Here is a 19095-nt window from a genome sequence, read left to right as displayed (position 1 = left end):
CCCTAAATCCAGGTGCCACCTTTTCAAACTGCCAGGGGGTGCTCAACCCCTGGCTCTGCCCCAGGCCTCACCTCCACTCCACCCCTTCCCCCAAGGCCCCACAACTGCCCCGCTTCTTCCTGTGCCCGCTCCTCCCCCTCCCCCACAGTTCTGCCCCCTCCCGGAGTGTGCTGCATCCCTGCTCCTCTCACCTCCATCCCAGCCTCCCTGCACACCCAGAAACAGTTGTTCGTGGCGGGAGGCGCCAGGAAGTGATCTGCTGGCGGGCAGGAGGTGTGGGGAAAGCTGGTAGGGAGCCTGCTGGTGGGTGCTCTGCATCCACCATTTTTTCCCTATTTTTCATGGAGTCAGCGCCTATGCAGGAGGAATGTTCGAGGCACAAGGGATGATGGGTCTTGGGCTGTCAGCCTCGTGTGGTGGGGCTTGGGTGGCCCCGTATGGGTGGAGGGAGTTTGGGCTAGCCCTGGGCAGTGTCCTGCTTTCACTTTGGGAAGTATGGTCACCGTCTCTAAACCAGAATTCCTCTTCAAGTTCTCCTTGGGTGGGTGCAGCTGCATATCACCCCAACACAGGGCTGCAACTAAACAAGACAGCATAGCCCTAAGTGACGCCCAATTCCTGTTTTTTCATAAGATTATTTTTTAAAGTGCAATAAAAAAACCTCTGCTTTGGCAAAACTTTCCACAGAGACGATTTGGCCTAGCTTACAATGTTGTGTACAGGACTGGATTAAGGGATAGGAACTACAGGTCCATGGCTAACTTCTGGCGTCCTGGGATTTCTTCAGAATAGAAGCTTTCAATGAAAAAAACTTTCTGTCTTTGCTGTAGTATAGAGAAGCTTGGAAATGTGAACCAAGAGTAACTGACACAGAGACGTCTGAGTATGGAGACATCCTGAGACAGTCGCTATGTGAGGGGAACTGCTCTAGAATCTCAACAGGTTTTTTTTTCCAAGACCTGCTGCAGAGGCCTGTGTGTATTGCAGGGGGCGAAGAGTGCAGGGGGCCCTGATCACTCACCAGGCAGATACATCTCAGCTGCTAGGGGAAGTATCAGGACCTGCTGCCTCTCCTGGGTGGAAGGGGAACCCTGTTTCTCTGGGCTGGTCTACACTAAGGGGAAAAATCGATATAGAGATCGCGCCTCAGCAGCGATGAATATGGCTGAAGGCTAGTCTTTATATATATATCGATCCTCCTCCTCGGGCGGGATCGATGTCGGGGCTCTCTCCATGTCGCGCGCCCCGCCGCGCGTTGGTGGTGGGGGAGTTCGATGAAGCGCGTCGCGATATCGATATCGGATCGCGTCGGTCATATATCGATATCGATCGATCGAAATCGATCGATCGCGCGTCGGTAGCCACGGGCGGTGTACCTCTGTCTCTCCTGAGGGGAAAAGGAGAAAAGACACCTGCTTGTCATGCTGCTGCTTCTTAGTGGGAGGGTTCTGCTGCCACTCGTGGGGACAGAAGAGAGCCCATTGCAGCTGCCCTTTCTTTTCTGCTATGGGAAAGGGGTCTTACCAGCACCACTCCAAGTGAGGTGGGATGCAGAAAAAGAGCCAGAGGTGGCCCCTGTGTTGTGCTCAGTCTAAGGCCCCAGAGTGCTGTAATTTTGTCCTGGTTGCACATCACCAATAACTGCCCTGCAAATGGACCTGCAGAATTCGTCACAGATGCATGTGGGGGATAACTTTTGGGGTCGGTGTAATAAAAGTCCATGTTAATAAATATACAAACTGTGAGTCTTGCAAACTAAAACCTGATGCAAAATTAAAATCGATGTCTCCTGATTTTGTCCATTGCTCATGCTGTGCTAGAGCTCCTAACGCTGATCTCTGGGAAGACCCTGTGGAACTCTTCCCATCAGTTTTATTCCTTCCTATTCAAAACTCACCTCTGTGGTTTGCTCTGGCCTCCTTTTCACACCTTGTAAGACAGTGACTAATGGCGCAAATGTGTCACAGGAGTGAATGGGTTGAATCAAAGTTATCAATAGGCTAGAATACGGATTATTAGCACAGAGAAGAGGCTGCTTCCTTGCAAATGGATTTTGTTCAGAGCCGGTAATGGATCAGGGAATGGGGAGATTTGTGGGGCCAGAGGTCACAGGCACCGGCTTCCTCATTTCCCATGGGGTACTCGACCCCTGCTCAGCCCCAGGCCCCACTTTCACTCCTCCATGGCCTCACCCTACCCTGCCTCTTCCTGCCCTGCCCCACCTCTTCCCACACTTGCTCCACTCCTTTCCCCCCAGCGCCCCCTGCACGCCACTGAACGCTGATCCGCGGTCAGCGAGAGGCACTGGGAGGGACGGGGAGGAACTGATCGGTGGGGCTGCCGGCAGGTGGGAGGCTCTGGAGCTCTAGGAGGGACGGGCAGGAGCTGATTGGTGGGGCTGCCAGTGGGTGCTGAGCACCCACTTTTTTTTTTCTGTGGGTGCTCCAGCCCCGGAGCATCCATGGAGTCAGCGCCTATGCCAGAGGTCATGTCTAGCAAGAGATTGGCGAGTGGGTGTGGAAAGATTTAGTATTTGAAATGATTCCCCACCTGCAGCCACACTCTAGTCTGTTGCTGAAAGCTCACCTCCATCCCTGTGACCTCAACCCCAAAGAGGCCTCCTTGCCCTGAAGCAGCATTCTTCCTGCTCCTAGTCCTTGGAGGAGGAGGCAGCAAAAACCCTCAAAGCCAGTGCAGTGTTCTAGGAGCAGGTTTGGAACACTTTCTTTAAACAGTGTGTTACTCTGATATTACATTTGGTTTCGGCCATGACTTCATAAGCACAGTGATCAGTAGCCTGGCCTCCTACTTAAAATGTGGAGGTGAGTCTCTGGAAAAACAAAATATGGGGATAAAATGAAAATATTAAACAAATTAATAATAATTTAAAAACAGACCCAAACTGGGGTTTGACTCCAAAAAGTTACCTCTAGGCCTGGTCTGAAAATATGGGTGAGGGAGTAGAATAAGGAGATTTTAACAAAATTTCATTTCCATTTTTTGTTGAAATTTCATCTTCCTCAACATTTTCTGACCAGCTCTAGAATTCTCAGAGATTTTTAAAGAGACTAGGTGAGATAATATGGGACCAACTTCTGCTGGTGAGAGAGACAAGGGTTCAAGCTACACAGAGCTCTTCTTCAGGTCCCTTTCAAGCTCTGTGTGGCTCGAAAGCTTGTCTCTCTCTCCAACAGGAGTTGGTCCAATAAAAGATATCACCTCACCCACCTTGTCTCTCCAATATCCTGGGACCAGCACTGCTACAACAACACTGCATACAGAGTTTTCAGTGTAGTCAGGAAGTAGAACCAAGCGTACTTTAAACCACTCGAGTTTCTGGCCACCTGTTGGCAGGTATTAGAGCATCACTGCATCATTGCAATATTTTTTGGGCTCTGGCTTCCATGATTGCATAATTCTTCTAACCATCTTTCAACTCCTCTGGGGCTCTAGTCCACATCCAGCTGATGGTTAAATTTAGTTCAATTTTATCTACTGAGCAGAAAAAATGCTTTTATTGTCAGAGTGGACTACAGCTACGTTCTGCATCTCACCCCCTTATATAACTTTCTATAGATAGGGTGTTTATTGCTTCTATTTGGTTATTTGTACTCAAATGGCTATGTAAATTAGTAAGCCTACTCCTGCAAGCTCACTGTGCATGGAACTCCCATTAATGATGGTGGAGTTCTACATGAGGAATCAAACCAAAAGGCTCCAGTTTTGCAAGGATCTCTGCATGGAGAGACCCCTGCACCAAGGCAAGTTGAAGTCAGTAGGGCTCCACGTTGACACAAGTGTCCAACCGCATGCTTCTGATTACAAGATTAGGCATGTGTGTGTGTGTGTGTGTGTGCCATGGAGGGTGAGGTGCTATGGGAATAGTGGACGGAGGTTTCCCTTAAACAGGAGGAGGGGAAAACCTGTGATGTCCTCCAGGCAGAACCACAGTAACATGCAGTAAGTGCAACATCCATATTCTTCAGAGGTTTCAAGTTACTAAAACTAAAACTCTGTTAATTTTTATTCCAGACCTTGTAGTGACTATCCTAATAGAACATCAGTCGTGATCCAGGAGTCCCCTATGGCTGCAGGCCTGGGCAGCATTGTCTGAGCTGGTCCTGTGAGAACTGTTTAAGATCAAAGCTCTTTCGGGCAGGGTCTGTTATCTGCTATATATATTCATACAGTACCCTAGTCCAATTGGCATCCAACCTGGGTGGTCTCTCTAGGTGAAATGTAAATGTTAAATAAATAACAATGCCTACAAGATCAGTTTCACAAACTTCCAAGAAACTGGGCATTCCAGCGTAAGTATTTCAGGTTGTGCTAGTATACTTTTAGAGACCATCCTCCATATTTCACCAAAAGGTGAACTGTGGTTTCGCAATATGTTTTGTTTTTTACAAGAAGATGCTGAATTCCTAGATTCCTTAGAAGCTACGTGTCCAATCTGGCTCCCACTGAAGTCTGGGGGAATTTGCTACTGAAGTGAATGGTAGCAGACCCAGATTGGTGTAGGATATGCTTCTTATACACAAACTCATCACAGGCAGGCTGAGCGGTAACAGGAGAAAAAGCCAAGCAAAGATAGCTCCAATAAGTATAGAGATATTCAATATTTGAGAGCCCAAGTCTTGTGAGTTGGTATTTTGACTTTCAACTACTGTTGGCCATTGCCATCTTGAATAATGAGTTTTATTCAGCGGTACCAGCCCTGAAGCAATTGCTCCAGGGAAGGCTTCTCAGTTTTTGTCACTTCTATAGCATCACTCCTGGAAATCTGCAGGAGAGATGTAAAAAGTAAACACATCAATGTCATTGGACTACAGCTGGTTAAATTACTTGTTGAGAATACTATTTGTTGCATATTAACCCTCTTTGTGGGTGATAAGTATAATACTTAGTCCTAGTATAGCGCTTTCCATCCAGAGATCTCCAAGTGGCAAAGGAAAGTAATAGTTACTCTCCCCGTTTTGAAAGTGTGGCATCTTACAAACGGAGAGACTCAGGAATATGCTCAAGGTCACACAGCAGATATGGGGCAGAGCTTATGTCTCCTGTCCTGTGCATTGGACCATGATGTCTCTCACAAATAGTTTTCAAACTAATCCTGATTTCTGTATGTATATGTATTGTTCAAAAAGCTCTCTAAAATGGGAACAATAATACTTCCTCCCCCCCCCACACACTTTTTACTTACTTGCCTTTTTAGCATGGGATTTTCAAAAGCACCTAAGTTACTTTGAAGCACAAGGCCAGTTGATGAAAATCCAACCCTTAGACTGTAAACATTCTGGTGCAGGGACTGTCTCCTACTATGTGTTTGTACATAGCCTATCACAATGGGGCCACAATCTCAGTTGGGGCTTGTATTACAGTAATACAAATAAGAGTAATAATAATGAATAACTGTTCCATTTGACTACTTGCTATTCATGGTTTCTGATTGGATAGTGTAGTGGTGCAGGTGGCCCACTCCAGCAGGGGGAGGGGCAGAAGTAGCCAGGGAGGCTGCTCACACCTGCAACCAATTAAGGAGTTGGCTTGTTGGGAGCCAAATAGGAGGCAGCTGCTGGGGCAGTTCAGATATAAGGGGCTGCCCAGCAGTACAGAGGGAGTTCTCTCCCTGGCCAGCAAAGGAGGAAGAATGGTCTCCTGAGGTAAGGCAGGCGCACCTTTGGCAGAGTGGTGATGGGCTGGCTTAGGGGAGCAGAGGGCTCTGAGCTTTGGCATGTTACCTGCCAGGCTGCAGCCCCTGATAGAAAGGGCCAAGAAGGTGCAAGGGCCAAGAGGAAGTGGCCCAGGGAATGGAGGCAGAAGAGGGGAGTGTAGGAGGGGCAGTTGGAGGCTGCTGCTAGAGGGTCCTTGGGTCAGTACCCAGAGTAGCGGGTGGGCCTGGGTTGCCCTCTTACACTGTACCTGGCTGCAGAGGAGCATAGCCAATGTGGACTGCAATGTGCCCCTGAGGTGAGGGGCTAGACCTTGGGGTTGTGGTTGGCCCCTGTGGGACTAAAGGACTGATGTGACACTGCTGCCCCCCTCTTCCTGGAAAGGGATGAGAATGGAGTAGTCGGCATGCCACTGAGTGGGGAGCAATGTGGGTCCCAAACCAGCAGAGCAGACAACTGGTGAGACACCATGTGCAGAAGGTGCTCCACAGCTGAAAAGAGCTAATTCCCAGAGCAATCAGTGGGAGGTGCCAGCATTGGTGAGTTTGCTCTGTTACAGTTAGCTAAGGGCTTATTTACATATTTAATTTGTGGCTAGCTGGGATATGAATCTACCCCACACTAGCCTGCTGTGGCATAGCTGTTCATGTGGATCCTGATGAAGAGAATTAACAGTGCTAGTGCACTTTGATCTAGCCCTCTTTGAAATGGGACTAATCAAAGCACATTAACACACTGTTAATGTGAGGCAGCAAGTTCCAATCAGATAGCAAGTCTGTGGCAGGTTAGTGCAGGGTAGATTCTCACCCCAGATTGCCATGATAATTGTTCACGTTGACAAACCCTACAGCATATGTTTTTGCTCTCTGATTTGGATAACTACAACTCTTAGAACAGGAAAATATTGAATGATGAAAGTGAATAAGATATGGTGAACAAGGTACAACTCTTACAAATGTTAAGATGGCTAATCATTTGTGCTGTAATTAGGTGAAACTTCTGAGATTTGTGAATACTTTCATAAATAGCCAGAGGTTGTCCAAACATTTGCAATTTTTTACTCTACACATGTCAGTAGAATGAAGTCAACAAGTTATATTGCAATATATTTTTTATTTCTTCACTTTTCAGTTGCTCTGACACTGTTCAAGTATTTGGCATAAACTGCAGGTCTGTGACTGACTGGGCTAGGAACAATATTTTTAATGCAATTAAAAGACACAAACGTTCATGGTTTCTGAATCACAGTGAAGCAGCATCCACAGTAAATGAAAACAATATAAACTACTCTAAAATTAGCTTCCTGAATTTAGTGATCAGGTAATATCACTTAGGATAAACAGTACAGGGAAAGCTTTACATTCATAGAAAGGAAACAGTTTAGTCTTGCATTAAATTGTTGCTGATGAATAAAGTTTAAAGTGATTTGTCTGTTCATATATAGTGTTGGTTAGGCACAAAGTAATGCAACCTGTTTTGCAACAAGATAGTAACAAAATTACAGTATTAAAAACATGCTCATCTAGGCCAATTCATCCCCCCCCTAAAATTACAAAAAAATTAAAATAAAAATCCCTGTCTTGGGCTCAGATGAAGTGTGTGATGTTTCAGCCTGAAAATGTGTATTTTTTCCCTACTGTCATATCTGTGCCAGAAACTATTAGAAATATTCTCTCAGCCTTGGTAGCTGTGGCTTCAGCACTATTGCAATATTGAATTGAACTACTGTATTGTATGGTTTCAGAGTGGTAGCTGTTGGTCTGGATCAGCAGACAGTTGGCCTGGAAAGGGCACTTGATGTACAAATGTATAGGAACACACTGTCCCTGCCTTGAAGAGTTTACAGTCTAGATCAGTGGTTCTCAAACTCTTGTATTGGTGACCCCTTTCACACACACCAAGCCTCTGAGTGTGACTCCCCTTATGAATTAAATATTTTTTAAAAAATAAACACTATTATAAATGCTGGAGGTGAAGCAGGATTTGGGGGTGGAGGCTGACAGCTCATGACCCCCAATGTAGTAATCTCATGACCCCCAGTCTGAGAACACCTGGTTTAGAGGGCCAAAGCCTTCAATGATGTATTTATATGCTTAACTTTGTGCACCTGAATAGTCCTACTGACTTCTGCTCATCCCTGGCCTCTGACTTCAGTGAGACTATTCATGTGTGTGAAGTTAAGCACGTGTCTCTGCAGGATCAGGGCCTAAACAGGCAACAGGTAGGAGAGAGGGTACAACACACTGGTAGAGTGGTCAGAGTCCTGACAACTGCTGTGAGCCACATAATGCTGGCTAGTGTGCAACTGTGTGATTTTTGGGAAATGGAGAAATGCAATAATTTTTGGTGGTGGTATAAGCACTGCACTTGCTTCTGTAAATGTCACATGAGATAGAAATGGACACTTGTAAGGGTGTATGTATTAGTTCTTGTATTGCACAATGTATCTAGATAACCTATATGCAATAAAACTTTTGAGCTCTGCTACAATAACTATTGGAGACAGAATGGCTATCTCAACTGGCAAAAACATTACCCAGCAACAAGTCAAAGGAAAAAAACTATAATTGCCCTGTTGAGAGAAGATGTTCTCAGACTCTGGCATTTTTGCTTTAGTCCTGCTGGCCAATGTGCTCATCATTTGCAGTGGCTTCCTCCATCTGTAACCTCAGCAACATGGCACCTGGGACATTGGCAAGCCCACAGTTATTTTGGGCTCAGACTCACTGAACCCAAGGTCCTCTCAAAACCCTCAGAGAAAGAGCAACTATTCCTTCATGACTCAGTGGTGGCTTGAGTCCCAGACTTGCTTACAATGCATTTGCAGGGCCTTCCTTTTCTCCTTGCTGGGTTTGTTGGTGCACATGTTTTCTAAATTTCTGACAGGTGCAATCAAGTCCTACATGAGGCTGTCTTGGATGCCAGAGTTCAGCTGCAGCATAGGCCATTTCTGCATTATGGGCACTCTGGTGGTATTGCTATAGTGCAGTAGTTATGCTGCCATAACCTCATAGTGAGACACACATTACAGCAACGGAAGGGTTTTTTTCCATCTGTAGGAACTCCACCTTTCCAAGTGATGATAGCTAAGTCAATGGAAGCATTTTTCTGTCAGTCAAGCTGCATCTACACTGGAGGTTAAGTCAACATAGCTATGGCACTCAGGAATATGTATTTTTCACACCCTGGGCACTGTAGCTATGTCAACTTAAATGTAGACAAGTCCTGAATCTCCTTATTGCCTCAGATATGTGCCTGGTATCTGACAGCGGCCAGATGTTGGCATAGTTGTGGATGGCTTCTGGGAAGAAGCCATGGTCACTGATCCAAACGGGTTGGATAGCTTGCACTGGAATATGGTCATCATACAGAAGTGGATACTTGCATAATAAGGCAGGTTGTGGTGCATGGGGTGAGGAGGGGTCTGCAATATGTTCAATATTGTAGCCCTAAAGATTAATCTGCTGGTCTGTATAAATATCTTACTTATAAATTTAAGTATTTGATGTAATAGGCTTATAGATTAGTTTGGCTGTAATGCAAGAGACCTACAAGTCAAACATCCTGTATGTGACGCTAAGGCAACTTTAGCACATTTTGGGACCCTTACTCAGAAAAGTAGTAATAGACAAAATATGTACACAGATGTCTAGAGACCTTTGACTGAACCAATAACAGTAAAGGATGGAAAAAGGGGACTTTTGCCCACAAATGCATACATACCTGTCATTCATACGCACATACATACTAGCCTATGGGGCAAGTGTACCCTAACATTTCTGTGGGGGAAGGATGAAATCTGGGCATAGGAGGAAGGATTTCCGACTAATGCCCTATAAAAAGGTGAGACTGCCTGCCTAATGGTGAACTATCTACCTATCTATTTGCTCCTATCTCCTCTTTATTGCCTCCACCTCTAACTACATATCGATGCTACCCATTTATGACAGCTATTAATAGGCCATATTATTTCTTTTCAAACTGTAAGTGTAAAGGGATTTAATTTCCCTTGTTTTATTTTAGTTAAAGCATATAGTTAAATTAGAAAGCAAACAACTTTGCAGTAACTTCCTCTGCCAGAGGTGTGAAAACACCCAAGGTGGTGCTGCTGTATTCTAACACCAAAGTGTAAGTATCAATCAAGTTTGTGGCTTATAACAGTGTTATCATAAATATATCTCTTAAAGAACTGTAATACTTGTAACTCTGTAATCCTAGCTGTTTCACCATTTGCTTACCATTTCATTGATCTTAATAAAAAGGTCTTTCTGACTTTATCTGTCTCAGTGTAAGTTCCTGTCATGACCCCGAAGTTCCTTTTATAAACTCTGTGAAGCTTGATTCAGGACAAACTTTATCTTCTGATCAAACATATTGGCGAGCCAAACACATACTAATATCCAATTATTATTAATTTTAATTAATTAAATCAACACTACTAGCACACCCCAAATCAAGCTACAATATAAAAAGGTACTTTTGCAACAGTTGACCCCCCCCCTCCCAGGAATCCACTGGATACAGAAGTCAGAGCCTTGACCAGAGGAAGAAGTCACAAGAAAGAGGGTATGGTCAATATAGAACAGTGCTGTGCAACCCTTTACTCCTGAGGGCATTCTACACCAAAAAATTAAATTCAGAACTTGGTAGAATTTTAAAGTATTGTGCACATAAGTTTGTTTGTCAAATGTGGAGAGGCTCCAGCATGGCATTGGGGAGAACGGGCTGCACAGAGATGAGATCACTTTGCAGCTCCCCCCAGGGACACAGACTTGGCAGTGAGGCTGCACCCAACCCTGACCCAGTGCAAGGACTGGGCCTGCCACCCTGTGCCAAGTGTGGGCAGGCAGGCTCAGCAAGGCAGGATACAAGTGTGGAGGGGCTTGGTTGAGAGGGTTCTGTGTGGGGCTATCTGGGCCCAGGCAGCTCAGTGGGGGATCTGGGTGCACAGGGGCTTGGTGGGTGGGTTCTGGGTGCAACAGTAATGGGATTCTGCAGGGGGGTCCTGGTGAAGGTGATTGGGGTACTGAGTGTAGGGGGTGAGGCTCAGTGGGAGGGTCTGGGTATGAGGGGGTCTGGATGCATGGGGGTTGGGCAGATGGGGGAGCAGCTCCCCACATAGTGATCTGTCCCCCTGCAGCTGAGGAGTTATGGGTGCAGGAAACAGGGCACGGGAGGGAGTTTAGAGCTTCCTGCAGCCTGTGGAGATATTTAGGGGTGGGTCTGGCCCAGCCCCAGATGCCAGGTCTAGCAGCTGAGCCTAGCACAGGGTAGGAGCCACCAGCCAGGTCTTTCCCAGTCCTGCCCCCGGTGATTTACCCAAAAGATACTGGTGGTAAGGGTCACATGACTGCTCTCGTGGATTCCCTTTACTTGCCTGTCAGGAAGTTATAAATTCTGCACATGCACAGTGGTGCAGAATTCCCCCAGGAGTAAACCCTTGTCACCATTAGTGCTGCAATGGTATAGAGTGATCCCATGCACAATACTATGGTCTACTGTGTGGCAACAGCATAATTACTCCAACCAAGTACAGTTGCATGTGCTGCTGACTTTTGTGCGCAAGTCCAACAACGTTTTGTGGACACAAAGTGCCTCACAAGTGTGGAGGGTGCTTGCAATGCCCAAATCTCTAGTGCACACAAGCCTATGGAATTCACTAGGAAACTTCTATTGATGTCAATAGAAAAAGAGCTGTGCTCCTAATTAATCAGACAGTTGAACTTCATTTAGATTTCATCCTCCTACAACTTCCCAGAGATAGGAAATAACATTGTGTGCTGGACTGAAGCCTTTCTTAAAAAATTGCAGGATTTCTTTAAAAATCAAATTTTGTAAGTGTCCTTTAAAATATTTTTTTCTTTAATACAATCTTTTTATAACTTTTAAGCTGCATTTATTTTGGGTGTAAGTATGCTTTGTTTTTTCAAAACTGGGTCATTTAAAACTTCAGGCTAATACTTTATGGCTATTGTGCATAATGCCCAGCTCCATCAGTCCTGCAATATGACAGATGCAACTTTACAGGACATGTCAAACCACAGTTTTAAGAGATTTTCCTGGTAACCCTTTTCAAGCTACTTTTGCAAATTAAACTACAACATTTTTAAAAGTAAAATGTGCAGCATAAAGGTTTCCTATTCATGTTTTTTCATTTGTACTTGAAGGCCCATATAGAATGAAGTAGAATTTATAAAAATATATTTGCATGTGTTTTGTGATTCTTTCCTCTGCTGCTCAGATGTAATGATGCAGTCTGGCAGCTATAATTAGGAGCAATGAGCTCATCATAGGCTTGATCCTGCTCCCATTAGAGACCATAGGAACAGGCTCAGTAGCTCTTTTTCCAGAGTTCTGGCTAACACATTTTTCTTGAGTCACAAAGCAACTTTCTTTTGAGCTGCAAAGTTGCCATTGTATGCAGGCCCCTGAACAAACAAAAGGCACTCTGTGTGCCACAGCATTAATATATAGTTTTTTATCATTGTTAACATTGGGACAGAATCTTAGCTGGTATAAATGTGTAGCTCTATTGACTTCATTGGAGACCATATTGATTTAGGAAAATATACTTGTTTTCCTGCAGGGGACAAAGGCACCTTAAGGCATCACCTTACTACTTTGTGTAAGCTACCCACAGGATGGGTTTCAATGTGGTGAGGAGAGAAGCCTCCATAAAACCACTGTTCTCCCTCCCATGAAGGTGGCTAGGTAGTATGTGGGCGGGGAGTAGGCATATCTTGGTTCCTCCTCAATGCCAGCCAAGCTGAGCCAGTGCAGTGGAGGAAATAGACTGCTGATATAGACTGGTAACACTCAGCTGGCACAAGGGAGGAGCCAGGGAGTGAACTGTGGCACTAAAGGCTCATCTAGACACAGAAGTCATACTGGCTGAACTGAAATCAACTCAAAAAGCAATTTAGTTAAACTGATGCCAACCCCTGCATGGACACACTTTAAACATGGTTAGGTTGGTTTTGCTGATGTCTGTAAATGTACTGATGCAAGCTAAGCCAATATAAACCAGGTTTAAGCTTTTTAAAAAAAGTCAACATGCAAAGTTGCTCTGATCTAAATAAACTGGTATAAAATAACACCTTTAGTTAAATCTATGCAGCTGTGGGTGTAGACCAGGCTTTAGAGACACCATTCATTTTCTGATCTGCTCATGAGGTTGCCCAACTGCATGCTGCCTCTCACTAGGGCAGATTGTAAAGACACAATCTAGCCCTTAATAGTCTTGTGAGAGATTGTATGTCTTAATGTATCTAGGTAGGCAAAATGAGATGGCTGCAATTGTTTTATTTACTTCATGTAATATTGGGGGATGGTGGGGGGAAGACTTCTTGCTTTTCAGTTTGTCAGTCTGGGGTTTCTCAGATACAGTAGCATACTTTTATTTTAAATGATTAGTAAAAGTGTTTGATTTTTTTTTCTGGATACCCAAGCAGCTGTCCTGGTGAGAGGGGTGTTTTTAATTACTATTTTAAAGAAAATAGTCCCAATTAAAGTATAGGGCTGGGAGCCAGGGGTTCAGATACAGACTCTGTGTGACATGGACAAGTTACTTGCATGGGATTTTTCAGAGATGCTGAACACCTGCAATCCCTATTGTCTGCAGCAGAACAGTGCTCAGCAAATCTGCAGTTCATACTGTTAACCAATCTGAGCTCAGCATTGCAGTACCTAACTTAAGCACCCAGGCTCCCTGTACGATGCTTGAGGAGACGTAGGTGCCTAAGAATGGGATCTACAAAAGCCAGCACACTGAACTGGGAATTGCCTAAACTAGCCAATAAAAAATGCTGAAAAGAGGGGTGTGGCCTAACCACCCCTCAAATGCAGTTAAGTGCCTAACTCAGGCCAGAGGGAGGTGCCTGGAGTTAGGTGTCTAAGCCAGGTCAGCCCTCTTTCAAGAAAGGTGGTGATGCATGTGTGCCATAGACATCTCTTGCATGCAAGTGAGCCTCAACATTTTATGAACTTCCATTCCCTGTATTTAACTAAACAGATTTCTTTACATGCTGTGGCATGAAAAAAACAAATGCATTTGAATAAAATCTCTCTCTCCTCACAGCCCATTTGTTCTTTCTGTACTTTCCCTCTGTATCCAGGATACTGTTAAAGTTGGACTGGAGACCATTCTGAAAAATCTGTTTACTAGCCAAAATTAACATGTGTCCTTTTAGCAGCTCCTGGCCCAACAGGTGTTCCGCCAAAATATACTCAAACTGCACCACAACTCTATATCCTCTGTATTATAAAATGATGATGACTAGAATGTAACTCAGTAGTGGCTTGATCTTGTGAGGTGCTGATTAGAGCTTGCTAGGAAACAGTTGTCATATCCCATGACAATTTAAAAAAAATTCTTATCCCAAATTGGGTCAGAGTCAATCACAATTTTTGGGGAACTGAAAATCCAAACAACTTTTCAGTTTGGTCAAAGTACTTTTTAAAATTTTTTAAATAGTTAAATATAATTAGTTTAAATTTTGAAGCAAAATCCTTTCAAACTGGAATTTTCAATTGAAAATTCCAATTTTATATTGACAATTTAAACCTTATTGAACCTTTTTTGAGTTGAGAAATTCTTCAAAACAGACCCTTTTCCCACAACTTTTTGGTTCTGTCAAATTGGCATTTTCCAAACAAACTTATTGTCAAAAAATTCTCAACCAACTGTAGTTCTGAGTATTCTCAGAACACTCAGCACCTCACTGGATTAGCTCTTCTTAAAGATAAAGGGCCCTTATTGGACCCTTTTATCCAAACCAGTGTAACTGAGAGCAGAATCTGACTCCATTTTGTCTTCAAAGATTTCCCCCCTCTCTCTCTTTAGTGCACAGGTCAGAAAATGGATATGGTAATTGTAATGGGGTATATTAGCCCTTAAGAGTAGAAAGGGCCAGAAGATCCCATTCCAGGGAGTTGGAGTGAACAAAGGCTCAGGAATGGGATGGTAGCAGAAGAGAAGTGGCCCTGGGGAATTAAGGGTTTGATTTGGGTGGGGAGGGGGAACCTAGGAGACTGTTCCTTTAAGGGCTTGGAATCAGGAACCCTGTACTATAGGGTGGGGCAGGGCTCCCCTCTCTCGCACCCAGGCAGGAAGAGCTCTCTGGAGGGGAGTAGTATATAGTCTGCCTTCTCCCTCAGAACAAGGGAGGGTGACTGGTAATGGGCTGGAGGGAGATGGAGGATTTTCTGACCCCAAATGAAGTCACTCTGAAAACTGAAGTGGATTAGAAAGGGAGAATGGATACAAAGCAGGAAAAAAGAGTAGAAGCAGATATCAGCAGAGAAGCAAAACTGAGGAAGGAAATAATCCAAAATGTTATAATGGTAAAATCCCACACCACAGAAGTAAGATTAGGTTACTTTAACCTGTGAAAGTAGCTCTGACTGGATTAAAAAAAAAAGCATGGGGGTTATTGTAAGAGCTGGGAGGCTGTGAGATAGGGATCATCTAGTTGAATGTAAAAACAAAGCAAGCAGATAAACTGCAACAACTAAAATGCTAGGGAAAGTTAAAATAAGTTGCTGGCTATCAAAGTATTTGACTGAAATGAAGGGGGTAATATAAGGAGTGCTATTGGAATTAACCAGTGATGAGAGAAAGTGACTCAGTAATAAATGAGGAGGTGAAAACAAGCCAACAGCTGCCCTCCTTTTATTTAAGGAGGGACTCTACCTGAGAAAGTAGCACCAAGGTTTCAGAAATTCAAACCAAGCCATATGTCCCCTCTCCTCTAAGGTGTTAAGTGCAAATAGTATGGGCACAATTATTTGTAAAGGGAAAATGAGATGCTGTAAATGTGGGACAGAGAATTCCTATGAAAATTCTATAGAAGGAATAGAGACCAAATGTAGTAATTGCTGTGTTAATTGTAGTCCAGCATATAGATGTATTACAGCAAGACAAGCTAAAGAGACAAATTAATAACCTCTTATGTGGAAGCTTTAAGGAGACTCTCTCAAAGCATTAGGAGAAGGAAGAGACAATTGGCATAAGAAAAAGAACTGCAGACAGCCTTATTCTATAAAATATAACAAACACTGCAGAAGGAATAGGTAATGGTATACTAGTAGTGAAAAATGAAGCTTATTGCATTTATCATGGAAGTGATAAATTGTGCAGCACAAACTGGGGGGGGGGGGAATTGATTCCCAACTGACCAGTAGCAGTCAGGCATTGCAAACTTCCATTGGGCTGTTGCCACTTGCTTCTCAACCAGGGGCAGCTCTAGACATTTCGCCGCCCCAAGCAGGGCGGCATGCCGCGGGAGGCACTCTGCTGGTCGCTGGTCCCGCGGCTCCGGTGGACCTCCCGCAGGTGTGCCTGCAGAGGGTCTGCTGGTCCTGCGGCTCCACTGGACCCTCCGCAGGCACACCTGTGGAAGGTCCACCGGAGCTGCCTGCTGCCCTCCCGGCGACCAGCAGAGCGCCCCCCGCGGCATGCCGCCCCAAGCACACACTTGGCGTGCTGGGGTCTGGAGCCGACCCTGTTCTCAACAGTCAAGGCAGCTCTCATCTTGATATTCCTAAAGACGTGAGCGTCATGCACCTTTCCCGGCCATCCGATGTTGGTGAAAGACCCCTTATGATTCACCAGTGCTTGCAGCACCATTGAGAAGTACCTCTTATGGTTTATGTATTGGTTGGTAAGGTGGTCCATTGCCAAGATAGGGATATGCATTCCATCTATCGCCCCACCAGAGTTAGGGAAACCCATTGCAGCAAAGCCATCCGCTATGACCTGCACATTTCCCAGAGTGACTACCCTTGATAGCAGAATGTCAGTGATTGCACTGGCTTCAGGGTGGGGAAAGCAACTCAGAGTTCCAGGAAAGTGGCCTGATGCATGCAAAAGTTTTGCAGCCATTGGACTGCAACACTATGCAGTCCCACCAATCTATGCTTGTTTGCCAGGCCCAGAATCAGCATTCCACTATATCAACCTGCCCCACTGCTGCCATGATATCCCAATTGCCACAGCCCATGCTTTCAGGAACATCTGTGCCCATGTCCTCATCACAATTATCCTCCTGCTGCCATCTCTTAGCCAGGTTCCACACATACTGCAGTAAAATGTGCGAGGTGTTTACAATGCTTGCAACAGCAGTGATGAGCTGAGTGGGCTCCATGCTTGCTGTGCTATGGTGTCTGCATGGGTAACACAGGCAAAAAGGCACAAAATGATTGTCCGCAGTTGCTTTCACGGAGGGAGGGGAGAGGAGAGTGATGACATGTACCCAAAACCACCAATGATGATGTTCTTGCCCCATCAGGCATTGGGAGCTTAACCCAGAATTCCAGTGGGCAGTGGACATTGCAGGAACTGTAGCTTCCCACAGTGCACTGCTCGGTGAGTCAATGCTAGCCACGGTAGTGAGGACGCACTTGGCTGACTTAATGTGCTTAGTGGGGACATACACAATCGATTGTATAAAATCAATTTCTAAAAATTGACTTCTGTAAAATAACCTAATTTCATAGTGTAGACAGACCCTTACATGCTACAGATAGTGCAAGTGGCATTTCACTAGAAGCTGACTGAAACTACTGGACCTAACATTCTGGGCCAAAGTTAATGAGAACTGCAGTGATGAAAGTACCTGAAAAATATGAGGAGTGCTGGGAATTTGATAGGCAAACTATAGTACACATGCATTTCAAGTTAAAGTATGGATGCAGGAGTTGAAGGACAAGGAAAAGCTGAACTGAGTCAAAACTTTGTCATGGGAAAATTAGTTATGGAAGAAAAGTGCAATGTCCAAATGTGGATTTTGATTTATTTTATAAACTTAAGGGTAAAAAAAAGAGACCATACATGTTAAAAATGAAGTGTTCCACTATATAGATGAAAAGTGGAGTTGGTTTTGTCAAATACTTATAGATGGATACATAAAAGAAGAAACAACCAACCAAAAACAACAAAAGCCAAACGAACCAACAACAAAAGACCCCAAACAAAAACAAAACACAAAACCAGGAAGAGTTAGGATGATTTATTATTACCAAAACTGGGAATTAGTACATATAAAAGAACATCTCATTATGTGGCTGTCATGACTGCCAAACTAGTAGCAATAATGCTAGCATTAAACTGGATTTGAGATGTACACCCAGCAGCAACAGCCTTTTTTAAACATTCAATTTGAGGCCTCTTGGTGATTTAAAAAAAGGTGTCTCAGTATGTAAAAGTGATTTAATCAATGAAATGATATTTCTAATAGCACAGGTAGTACAGATGGAGATACATGTAACAGCGTGGATCCCAGTGCATATTGTGATAACAGAACAAAATGGTGGATAAAGCTGCTAAAAACGCTGTAAGAAATGGAAGGATGACATAGAAATACCCTTGAGTAAACAGGAATTCAAAAGCCTAGTACCGATAAATTTAAAAGAGGAATGGCCAAAAATTTGGATTAATGGAAAAAAGAGGAAGAAGATTTTTTTTTTAATTGTGCCCTAGAGTTGAGGATTACATCATACTTCAGGGCCTGGATAGGGTCAATTAAGTGCTTTTGTTTAGAGTACCAACTGGCCATTGGGACTTAAACAAAAATCTTTTTTCAAATAAATAGACACAAAGATGGACTACATGCACTCTGTAAGGTGGAAGAAACAATTGATCACCTTTTATGAGTGTGTAAGGGCTTTGATAAAGAAAGGAAAAAGCTTTCTGAGGAATTCAAGTGTCTTAAGGTAACAAAATCACATGATGTTTAATAAAAACATTGGGAAATGGAGTATTAAAAAGGTGCTGTTACATTACCTGGAAGAGACAGGGCAGAGTGAGAGAATATAAACTACGAAGTATCGAGGAATTACAGCAGTTGGTGGCGGCTATAGATTATTCATTCAAATCTGCTTTGCTTTTCCTTTTTTAAAAAAAAAAAAAGGGGGGGGAGAAACTGAAGGAGAAGGAAGCTGAGAGCAGAGGGTTGAGTGCTAGCTAGAAAGGGCTAGGACTGCTGACTTGGGCATAGTAGAAGCATCAGGGCTAAGTATGAACTTTTGTGGTATGGTTATGGACTTTATTTTGGGGATTCTCTGAGGACTGTTTGAGTCTAGCTATTATTTCAGCTTCGGGGTACAGCTAAATACAAGATAGCTCCCTCTTGTAGGCCCCTTAAACATGCTACGCAATCTAACAGGGGCAGCAGGGAACATGCAAAGCAGTGGTGCAAGTAAAATCCATTTCTTACTGGTTCGGGGGAGGGGGAAACAGCTAAGGGGAGCACATGACTCTCCATGTGACTCCTCACCACCATGCCCCCACACTCTCCTGTCCCCTCCCCGCATCAATCCCATGTAACCGGGGGAGGGGGGTGTTCTGTCCTCCTGCTGCGCTGGAGACTTTGGGGCAGGGCTCTCCCGGGAACCGCAGTGAGGAAAGGAGCAGAACCCCCAGCCC

At 44.3% G+C, this 19095-nt stretch overlaps 1 protein-coding gene across 10 annotated transcripts in view; it reads left to right on the top strand.

Annotated features, from left to right (window-relative positions):
- Nucleotides 1-5601: 5601 nt before the first annotated feature.
- The window catches only part of SLCO5A1 (solute carrier organic anion transporter family member 5A1), a 189163-nt gene continuing 175669 nt past the window's right edge, over nucleotides 5602-19095 (top strand). For 5 of the 10 annotated variants that reach the window (XM_039522870.1, XM_039522869.1, XM_039522859.1 and 2 more), the window contains exon 1: nucleotides 5617-5663. The gene's annotated coding sequence lies outside the window, so the exon portion shown is untranslated. Of the gene's footprint in view, nucleotides 5664-19095 lie in introns of all 10 variants that reach the window. The other 5 variants (XM_039522865.1, XM_039522864.1, XM_039522863.1 and 2 more) reach the window with 2 other exon arrangements.

This window comes from Mauremys reevesii, linkage group 2, assembly GCF_016161935.1.
Source record: "Mauremys reevesii isolate NIE-2019 linkage group 2, ASM1616193v1, whole genome shotgun sequence".
In the NCBI taxonomy this organism is placed as follows: Eukaryota; Metazoa; Chordata; order Testudines; family Geoemydidae; genus Mauremys; species Mauremys reevesii.
The sequence above is the reverse complement of the archived record's forward strand: the minus strand, read 5'-3'. Positions and strand labels throughout refer to the sequence as shown.